The sequence below is a fragment of the Phyllostomus discolor genome, chromosome 13 (assembly GCF_004126475.2).
Source record: "Phyllostomus discolor isolate MPI-MPIP mPhyDis1 chromosome 13, mPhyDis1.pri.v3, whole genome shotgun sequence".
NCBI classification, from domain to species: Eukaryota; Metazoa; Chordata; class Mammalia; order Chiroptera; family Phyllostomidae; genus Phyllostomus; species Phyllostomus discolor.
Genome location: NC_040915.2, coordinates 54322392 through 54333871, shown reverse-complemented (window position 1 = coordinate 54333871; position 11480 = coordinate 54322392).

The window sequence follows — 11480 nt, the reverse complement described above, 5'->3', positions numbered from 1 at the left end:
AAACACACAACTCACAGGCAGGCAGAGGGAAAGGGGGCTGGGGAGGTGGAAGAGGGTAAAGAGGGTTAAAACTTACCTAATCTTATTAACCAGTGTCACCCCAATAAATAAAAATAAAACCACAACGAAACAGCATTTTGCATTCATCATGTTGGCAAAAATTAAAAAGCCTGTTATTGATGCTAAAAGATGGCACGCTGCAGGTGGAGTGTAAATTCACACGGCCAATCTGGCCGCCTTTGGCAAAGCTGAAGGGGTGCGCATCCCCTGTTCTGCTTCCTGGTCTGTGCTCTAGAGCCCTGAACTTCAAATGGGGAGTCCTGCTGACAGTTGTAGTATTGGTAGAGTGAGTCGTGACCACAATTTAAAACAACAAAATAGCCCTGCCCGGGTCGCTCAGTTGGCTGGAGTGCCGTCCCATACACCAAAATGCTGTGGGTTTGATCCCCGGTCAGGGCGCACACTAGGTTGTGGGTTTGGTCCCCGGTGGGGTGTGGACAGGAGGCAACTGATTGATGTCTCTCTCTCTCTCTCTCTCTCTCTCAAATCAATAAATATATCCTTGGGTAAGAATTAAAAAAATACACACACAAAGCAATGCAATAGAAGAAGTCACAGTAGAAATATGGGAGTGTTTCTGCATGTGTCCTAAGAGAACTCTGTGTGCGCGTGTTGCACTAGGCCCCAGTGCAAACACGCATCTCTGACAGCGGGTGGCAGTCGGTAAGTGTGAAAGCCTTTGTCCCAGAAGAGTTTACAGAATTGGACATGCACAGGAACGAATTGCAACATTCTGTGAGAAATTGGAGGCAATGAATATTCATCCGGAAGAGCATAAATTCATGCAGATACATGTGTTAAAGTGCATGAGCCACAGCGAAATGTTTCCATGTGGATAATTCTCCAAAATACAGTGTTGTGCTGGAAGAGCAGACTGCAGATTGGCATGTATAGAATAGTATTGCTAAAAGTGACAACTCATATAGACAATGCAGCACACTATTCAGGGAAATATGTATATATTCAGGGGAAATGTATATATTAAGTGTACTAATATATGTGTTAATAGTAAAGATTTTACATGGGGATTATTAATACAAATTTAGGATAGTGGTTATTTCTGGGGCAGGTGGGAGAAAGGGGGGAACAGGATTAGGGAAGGACAAATGTAACAATATTTTTGTAACATTTTATTTTTTTACAAAAACTGAAGCGATAGAGCAAAAATAGTTAAGCTTTGATAAAGTGGAATGCTGGGTGCATATTTATATGTTTGTCCTATTAATCTCTGTGAGCATCTGAAATATTACACAATCATAAATTATCAGAAGCCAATTTGATTAGGTAGAATGAACTTTGATTTTGCAAGTTTAGGTTGCAAGTTCCCCATATGACGAGCAACTTGGAGATATTCAAGGACACAGCTGTTTGACGGAGGTTCGGCAAGAGGAAGGGGGGGAAGGGACCTGCACCTGTGGCTCTTAGTTCCTCCCCCCCCGCAACCCCTCCCAACAGCTTGCCCTCGATCAGCTTTGTGTGTTGACCTTCTGTATTTGGGCGGTGAGAGATCCTAAGACCAAAGTAAGTTTGTAAACCAAGTAAAAGTTGGGAAGCGTTTCCCCGGGAACTATTAGGGTAAGCCTGGGTCAGAAATTCTAGGGAATAAGCTTGCCTATGTCTCCGAATGGATTGATCACATTGGATAATACACTTTGGTTGGTGAGCACGAACAAATGTGTGATTCTGTCAACCCAGAAAGCAGAGCCACACCCTCGTATTATCAAATGCTGAATAAGTTCCAAGAACCAACCTAAATCACCTTGAACGGATCCAATAAAGTGCTGCTAACATCTATTTAGCGTCTGAACAGACGGTGAACTTCCTGCTTACAATGCAAATAGGTAGAACCAGATGAGCCTGCTGCTGGGGAAGCCCAGGAGAGCCTGCTTTATACACTGGAGTAAGCGAATGAACTAGAACTTCCTCCCAGAGCCATCACCTGTTTCTGCCACAGCCTTCCACCGGGTCACCCCTCGCTACCCCACACTCGCGCTCTGGCTCGCTCTCCTTATCTGGACCACTCCAGTCAGTCCACGTCCTCCAGAAGCTTCGGAGTAACTTTGGCCAGACATGGAAGGTCCATATGAGAACCTCTAAGTCTCTCTGATGTGGAGACAGATAGGAGATGCGTGGCCAGATTCCCAAGATCTTGAAGAGAACCATCCCTCTAACAAACTGGGAGTGGAATTCAACCCCTAAATGAACGAGATTTTACTGTGACGACACATTTCATGTCTCACCTCCAAGACCCTTTCTTGGTGGTAACACATGGTGGCCACGATAGGTTTCCGTTTTTGCGCCTGGTTGGGTCGATATTAGAACTATTTAATAATCAGTACATCGTGGCACCGATCACCAGAATGGATGAGGACTATAAAACACAGGCAGGGCCACGTCAGGGCATACCGGCCCACAGCAGCCCCCGACCAGGTGGTAGAGAAATCTCGTCTTCGTGAAACTTCAGGCAGGTTGCATCTGAGCCCAGGAGCAGATGCACCGCGAAGCTGCCAGCTTGCGTGGAGATGCCGCCTCCCGTTCTGAACTCACCTTTTCTACAGTCTCAACGGAGGGGAGTTGTACTGCTTGCCAAGCACTTCGCAACTCTGAGGAGTCGACTGGGGGGACTATTTTTCTATTTCAGCACGTCATGGTTGAGCATATACCAGGTACCCACTGAACACGGGGCAGTGATGGAGTATCGGCAGCCTCCGTGTTAAATCCAGCAACATCCAGTCACGTTCAGTGCGGCCTGCTCAGGGCTTTTAAAAGTTGCCAACGTGTACAAATGAGGAGACGCCACCTAAAAGTCTGGAATTGCTACTTCTCTTGCAAAAGGGCACTACTCTCTGGCCACCATGGGTCAGATTTCTGCAAAGTGGCAAATTGGCTGGTCAGTGCTGAGTGACAGCCTCCCCCCACCTCCCATCGCTCCCCACAACCACAGACGGTGGTCACTTACCACGTACCACCGCCATGGTGTGGTGCGACATGGTGTGACGGTGCGCTGTGGACCCGGGGGTTTCTGTGTGTACGTGTGTGCATGTGTGCGTGTGTGTTCATAGTAAGGAAACATTTCTCTGCTCCCACATTTCTGCCGAAAGTGGGAGAACAAAAGCCAGACCGAGGGCCGAGGGATCTTTATTAGCCTTGGCCACTGGCCTTGTGGACGTTGCCTGACGCGTTCAGAGGCTCTCGAGTTTGCAGCTCCTGGAACACGGTCGTGCCATCAACCGGGAAATAAAAAGATGACGTTTGCCTCAGGGAGCTTGCGGGAGTGAGGATTACACTTGTCAACCCGTGAGAACTCCCTCTTCTCACCCGCACAGGCCCTGGCGGCAAGCAGAGGGAAGGAAGGAACAGTGAGTGCAGAGGCTTAAACGTAGGAACAAGCTCGGCGTGTTGAAGGCATGGCAGGAAGCCCGCGTGGCTGGGACAGGCGAGGGCGATGAATTTGGAGAGCAGGCCCAAGTTTTGTTTTTGTTTTTAAATTCATTGGAGGACATGCATATTGATTTTTGAGAGAGGGGGGAAAAGGGAGAGAAAAACCTTGATGTGAGAGAAACACATCAATTGGTTGCTTCTCGCACATGCCCCAACTGGGGACCAAACTCACAACCCAGGCATGTGTCCTGACCAGGAATTGAACCCTCGACCTCTCGGTTTATACGATGGTGCTCCAACCAATTGAGCCACACTGGCTCCGGACACAGGTGCAGGTCTTTTAATTCATGGTAAGGAGCTTGGGTTTTATTTTATTCTAAATGGCCTGACATGCATGCATTCTGCTGGACACCTGCAGAGGCTCCTTGTGAACAAGGCTTGTGGGAATTCCATGTATTGAATATGTTAGGGTAGGTGAGGGTAGCAGAAACAGCAGGGGAGAAGAGAGGCAGGTCAGGTTGGCTTTTACCTAAATGTTTACGATCACCCAGGTGCCCGGAAGTGGGAAACAGCATATTCCCACTGGGTCATTTGAGTAGGGTTTCATAAAGGTGTTGAAGAGAGTGTTTAAAGACTCCTCTAGGATGATGAAGTACCCAGGGCTAATGATAGGGGGCGCTGTTACCCCCATAGGCTTGAAGGGACAAGGGAGAGAGTGAATACAACAACCTGGATATAGAGACACTATTTGGAGAGAACTCTCCTCTTCCCATAAGGGACAAAGACAGCCGGTGAGACCCCACAGAGAGAGATCTGAGAGGAATGACCTCCCTTTGCCCTCACCTTCTTACCTTCTGCTGGGTCTCCCCTGGGGCCACAGCCAAGTGGATGCCGGAGTGGAGGGAGCCCATTGATGGAGGCCATGGGGGTCACCCTCCCCAGGGGAGAACAGAGAAGAGAGGCCTAGAGAGTAGACCTGGAGGGGCAAAAGGGAGACAGGTACCTGGTTGTCCCTGCAGGACTCGGGAAGAGAAAATCACACCGCTGTTTGGGCTGGGGGCCACGCCCGGGTGTAGTGCCCCCTAACCGTGGAAATCAGTATCATCAGACTCCTCCAGCTTCCGGGCAGAGTAACCTCCCTGTTTCAGGAAGCTCAGGGACCAAACCACTGGAAGCTTCAGGATCTGGTTTGGAAGATAAGCTACTTGGATGTGGACTCAGAACTGCCAAGGTGGAGCAAGACGCACCTGGGATTGGTCAAAACTCCCCCGAGGGGATGTCCCTGATCTGCAGTTACTGGAATTTGTAAGTCTTGGAAAAAGCTTCCAGGCGCATGACTCACGGAGTTAATGTCCAGTTCACGGGTTCTACAGCTCATTGTCCTGTCCCGCCTGCCCCCCCCCCCCCCCCCCCCCCCCCGCCCCCAGTCTCCGCCCTCTTTCTGAGCTGTAACTTGAGAGGCATTTGCTCCCCTCCAGGGAGGGGCCTCGGGGACCTGGCGCCAGCATCCTTGCCTGGCCAGCTGCCTTCTCACATTACAGGTCACCAGAATTTTCTGGATTCCAGGGAGGAGGAAGAAGCATGTTGGATGGAGGAGACCAGACAGTCTCTTCCTTGCCTAGGTCACATTTCTAGAGGGAGAGGGTGAGCACCACCCAGCCGCAACTGGAAGCCACCTGGGTCACTGTTATAAGCTCGGACACAGTACATGAATTTAGGCCAGCCTCATGGAGCTAAGTCTTTTTGCATTTCTCCTTAATTAATTTGGTTTTTATGCATCTGGGAGTCTGCAACAGCCTGAGCCAGACGTGTTAGGATTTACTTGTAGTTGTTTTTTTTTTTTTTTTTGCAAATTTCCCTTTTGCTGTCCTCTGTCCACATCTGCCCCGTGCTTATACCTGTCTTAGGTAATGCCAAGTTCTATACGGCTGCTTTGGCATAGGAGGGCGGTCAGGTTCTGGGGTGATTGTTATGCACTCAGCCTGCTGGCTGACACATGTGCCCTACCTAGAGCTGGAAGGCTCTGTACTCAGAGTTCCTTGAGCTGGCAAAGTCATCACGATTTCTGTTAACCTGAGATGCACTGCTGGGATTTTTTTTTCCCCTTCCCAAACTCTCCCTTCATTTGGTGGAAGAAAACAAGGAGATGAACACTCAGGTCAAGGTTTGCATTGCAGCTCCACCCAGCACTGGCTGTGTGGCTTTAGACCCGAGTTCCTTAAGCATTCTGAGCCTCAGCTGTCTGTCGGTCTGCAAGAATGGGCTTAATGCCTGTCTCATGGCATTGTTGCCAGGACTCAATGGGATGGTGCAGGCCAACTGCTAACACTTTGTCTGGTTCAGAGGGATCAAATGTGTGAGTTTCTTCCTGTTCGCAGCCTCCTGACTCACCGAAGCGCACACATTTTTAACCCTTTTCATCCAAGCGGCTGACTTCAGGAGCTTGCCTAACCACAAATGGAGTTAGCATCATCAATAAAGGAGTTTATTGTTGCTCACGGACTTCATTACTCCATGTGACTCCCTCCATCCAGCTGTCATCCAGCCGTCATCTGGCTGTCATCCAGACCCTGCCCCGGCTTCTGCGAGTCCTGTCGATAGAGGGCGATGTTTGGAGCGCCATGTTGATTCGGAAGTTGCAAATGCAAAGTAATTCATGGAAAGTGCTGGGGTGGGTAGGTGGAGGGTCATAGACTGTGAGGGCGTGGGAGAGACTTGGGGGATCAGCAGGGCTGTGAAAACTGTGGAACTGCTGAGAAGGTCAGGGGACAGACACTAAGCCACCCTAATGAGGCTGGGTGGAGTGGGGAGAGATTGCCTGGTGCATAGCAAGCCCTTGATAAATATCGGCGAATGAATGAATTTGGAGGATGAGGATGGACTGGGGGAAGGGGTAAGCCATTAGAAGTCTCAGGGGACTTAAAATGATTGAGTTTCTGCTCAAATGTCATTTATCAGAGAAGGCCTCCGTGAACTCCGACTGCAACAAAGCTCCGTGGGGCCTTTTGAACCCTTGCCCTGCCCGCCCTCCCCACCACAGGGCTCCCCTCCACATTGCATGTGCATCGTGTATTTATTCCATTACAGTTCGTCTCCTCCACTAAACTCCAGAAAGGCAGAGACTTTGACTCTCTCTGTTTTTTGTCCTCACCCAAGGGCATGCTCATTGATTTTAGAGAGAGAGAAAGGGAGGGAGGAAGTGGGGGCTGAGAGAGAGAGAGAGAGAGAGAGAGAGAATCATCAATCAGTTGCCTCCCGTATATGCCCCAACCAGGGATTGAATCTGCAATCTAGGTATGTTCCCTGAACGGGAATTGAACCGACAACCTTTCAGTTTACCAGGCGACACCGCAACCAACTGAGCCACATGAACCACGGCAAGACTTTGCCTCATTTGTTCTCTCCTGAATCTCCAGAGCCTAGAACAGACCCCGGCATACAGCAGAGATTCAGTACACACGCTTGAATACATGACTGAATTCTCGAGAATGATTACAGGGAGGATGGGGACGGGAGGGCCCCGGAGAAAGCCGTGCAGTGGTTCTCAAAGGTAGGCTGCCTCAGACTCCCCTGGGGCCGGGTTCAAATTCAGCTTCCCTGGCTGGCCCCATCCTTGGCCGACTGACTCAGAGTCCCCGGGCAGAACCTGGGGGTCTGCATTCACCAGCTGCTCAGGTGGTGCTGACGCAGCTGTTCTGAGGACCACACTGAGAAACACTGCACTTTCCTTATAGGAATTGACAGGTTCCCCCAACCCTTCGCACTTCCAAAAGCACTTTTCTTCCCTCCTCTCAGAATCACTTTCTAGTCTCCAGGCATTCGATTTGATAGCTCTTCACGTCTTTTTCCGTTGCCTGGGTGCAGCCCACCCAGAATAACCGGTGGAAAGGAGGAGAAGACTTCCTCTAGACGGTTCCATCCCAGGAGATGCTCCCCAGCTCCCCAAACACGCCTGCCCAAGTGTCCTACTTCCTGGTCCCCTGTGAAAATCCTAAAGTCTCACCTTTAGCCTTTTACTGCTGAGTATTTGATCATCTCTAGTCTCTCATTTCCAAACGAGCCTCTATGTTGGAATCACCCACTTGAGAGAGGCACCTCGGAGGACAGGGCCATCTTTCCCTAGTGCCACCCGTCTGAAAGGATGCTCACTGGGCTCTTCACTCACTGACCAATTTGCAGCCGCAGCTGGGCACTGGCTAAGCGCCGAGGTGCACAGAGGACCACAGGCTCGATGATAGGAACAGCTGGCTGGAAACGCAGGCTCTGCGAGCCTCCCTCTCTAGGAGACTGCTGACTCGGGGTAAGGAAAGACGAGTTCTCCTGTTGTCCTAGGGCGTACACTTGCCCTTTCTCCCTCTTTGACTTTCCTTCCTGCCCCACGAACATGATCTGTCCCTGGAGGAATTTATTCACTCAGCCTTGAGAGGTCCCTGCCCACAGAATGAACGTTTAGATGGACACAGAGAGACGGGATTTTGCAAGGACAGCCGAGAGGGATCTAACACTTTCACCCCTGTGGACACGCCTTACACTGAAAGCATTAAGTTGGCAGGGCACATGGCACTTGCCCTCTGAAGCGGTGGAAATGTTATTTTCCTGTGGGGCCGTCACGGATGACAGTAGCAGCGGTGGGAGAGTGGAAGTTAAGAACCAGCGCGCCTGGCTGTCAGCTTGCTACTGCTGCTGGTGGTGGTGGTGGTGTGTGTGTGTGTGTGTGTGTGTTGCAGTGAGAGCCTCATCTTTTATAAAAATGCCTCTGACAATTCTTCGGTCCTTTCTCCCAGCCCCCAACCGGAAACCCCTCCCGTCTTTTCTTTCTCTGTGGCTGGCCCCGGAGCCCTGGCTTTGAGTACCGTACCGGATGCCAACTTTGATCCCCTCCACTCCCAGGCGCTGGCCACAGCCGGTAGACGCTGCCCGACCTGTCTCTCTCACAAGCATCTCCTTCCCATTCTCTCTCTTTTTAAAAAGATTTTATTTATTTATTTATTTTTAGAGAGGGAAGGGAGGGAGCTAGAGAAAGAGAGAGAGAAACATCAATGTGCGGTTGCTGGGGGTCATGGCCTGCAACCCAGGCATGTACCCTGATTGGGAATCAAACCTGCGACACTTTGGTTCGCAGCCTGCGCTCAATCCACTGAGCTATGCCAGCCAGGGCCTCCCTCCCATTCTCTTTGCCACCATAGCGATGTTGATCTGCCGAGTTCCCCAGTCTGTCCCCCTCCCCCTCCATTCATCCTACACATCACCGACAGCGGCTGCTTTCTAAAGCAAGTCTAGTTTCGAAGGCTCCCAATTTACCCACCGAAATCTGTACACCGATCCGACTGGTCGTCAAGACCTTCCAAAGAGAGCCCCACCCTACCCAGCTACACTTATCCCTTACACGCTAGCGTTTTCCTGCCTCTGGGTATCGGCCGAGGCTGTCTCTAGGGCCAGGAATGCCTTCCTTCTGTGTCTTACGTCTGTAGAAATCTCGTTCATCATGTGAGGCTTGACAAAGTGCTCATGAATCGCTCCTCCTGGTTAGCAAATCCCTATGGAGTGCTCCAGACACAGTGCTGGGTGTTGGGGATCACAGAAATGAATGAAATATGGCCCCTGCTCTCGGAGGGGTTTGCAGTCCAGCAGGGGGACGGCGATGGAGACGCACGTTATCCAAGAAAGCTGATGGCTTCAGCACTTCAGGTCTCCGTGGGAGCCCAGAGGAGGGCCGCCGGACTCTGACCTTGTTTGTGGGACAGGATGACGGGGAGCTAGGGGAACTGAAAGAGAGAAAGTGACATCGGGCAGTTCAGTGACGACCAAAGGTCAGGGGATGGGCCGTAGAAGGAAGCAAGACGAATACCAGGGCACCGCGGAGAGGCTCAGCCAGTTGCTTGTCCGCACGGGCTGTCTCTGGACAGGCTGCGGAGAAACTGCCGCAGACCAGCGCACTGAAGAAAGGAAGAGGGGGGATTTTCTCCTGGCCCTTGATCCTCATTGGTCAAAATTTATCCACAGGGCATTGAGTCCAGGCCCCTTTGGGGAGATACCATGGATGCCTGTCTGCAGGCTCTGCAGCACGGGGCTTCAGCTGAGTCCAGACCTGATGAAGTCTCCACGAGTCTGCTGTGCTCATGGACCTGGATGCCATGGCTGCCCTGGCTCCTTCAGTGGAGGTGTCCTGACCCCACCCTCGCTCCCAGGAGGCAAGGCAGCCAGCAGTGGGGCAGCGGAGGCTTCAGCAGCAGTGGTCGGTGGTAGCTGGGCTTTCCAAGAGACCGGGTATCGATTATGACCGATGCAATCCACCGCTTGAACTTCTCAGCTCTCCTTAGGTCTTCCCGCCATGTCTGGCTTCCATACGGTAACACCTGGCCTCATTTTGGGGAAACCAGCCTACTATGTGGGGGATGGGTTTGAAGAGGGCGAGATCTGGAGCGGAGAGATTCGCCAGGAGGCGCTGCAATGGTCTTAGCAAGAGGTGAGAAGCATCTCCACTAGGACAGCGGTTGTGCTAATGGAGAGGAGAAAACTTGATGGATATTTGGGAGATGAAATGAACAAGCTTTGGTGATCAGTGCACGTAAGGATGCTGTTGACTGAACTGTGTCTCCCCCAAGGTCATATGTTAAAGCCCTGACCCTCAGCACAATAGTATTTGTAGATGGAAGGCAATTAGACTGATATGAGGTTATGAGGGCGGGTCTCTCATGATGGGATTAGCGCCTTTCTAGGAAGAGACGCCAGAGAGCTCAAATTTTCTTTCTCTCTCCCCGGCTCTGCCATGTGAGAATAGAGCAAGGAGGTGTCTGTCTCCAAGCCAGGAAGAGAATTCTCACCGTGCTGGCATCCCAGTCTCAGTGTCCAGAGTCCAGAACCAAGAGAAAATGCATTTCTATTGTTTAAGCCACCCAGCCTATGAGATTTTGTTACAGTAGCCTCAGCTGGCTGGTCCACGGTGGGGGTTAAAGAAGAAGGAAGAATCAAAATCGATTCCCAAGTTTCTACCTTGGGTAACTGGAGGGAAAGATGGTGATTCCAACATATGAAAGAGAGAAGCCAGAAGTTCCCCACCAACTATTTAAATCCTGGGGGAAAAACCAAGGGGAGGAGGCCACTGTCTTCTAATGGCGCAAACCAAATTCACAGGCCAGAACAGGAGGGCATGATTGACAAGTTCTTAAATTATTAATAGAGCATTTTTAAAAAAAAAATCCAGTTTGCCTAATTATTTTTTGAATCTCTTTTAAAAATATGCACGGAATAGCTTCTTTAGGAGTTTAAAAAGAAAACCTCAGCTGATGTTCTGGCAACCTGATAGCTGTTAAAGAAAGCCATTATCTTTCCTCTCACGTCCACGCCTCGCAGAGGGGACTGAAAAAATAGACATATAATCATCCCAGCCGAGCAGCCCTTTTTTAGCTCTGAGAGTGGGAGGCAGATTGACAGGCGGGAGACACCGGGTTCCTTTAGCAGGTACGCGAGTCGCGAGGCCGCCCTGTCTTGCCAAGGTGTAAACTCCCAGCGGCACTGGGCTTGCAGAGCCTAACGAACTCACGCCCGCCCGCCCTCAGGGGCCCGCGCACCCGTGGGTCTGCTTCACCCGTCCCCTCCCTTGAGCCTCTTCTTAAAAGGACAGAATTGCAACAGGAATTCGGGGTCCAGAAACGGTGTCAAGCCATTCTGATTATCGTTGGTCTTCCTGTGTCTTCTCTGCCAGGTCTCGCTCTTGTTTCTCTTTCCCATCAGGGTTGAGAAAGACGGAGTGCAGGGAGGCTTGTGGACATCTTGAAATTTCCAGCAGCCCTTTCCGTAAGTGCTTTCTTGTTTCCATGGAAACCAGCCGTGTCTTTGAAGAGGTGGTGACAGGTTCAGCATACACCAGCTACCACGGGGAGGGCATGTCAGTCTACCGGTGAAAGTCAACGGCAAATTAATCATGTTCTGGGGCTTTCTCTGACACGGCCAACTTGACCTGCTACAGACAGAGGGGCAGAATGATGACGATGGGATCATTCCCCTCCCCAGCCCAGCGTTTGGGGTCTGTGTACTCC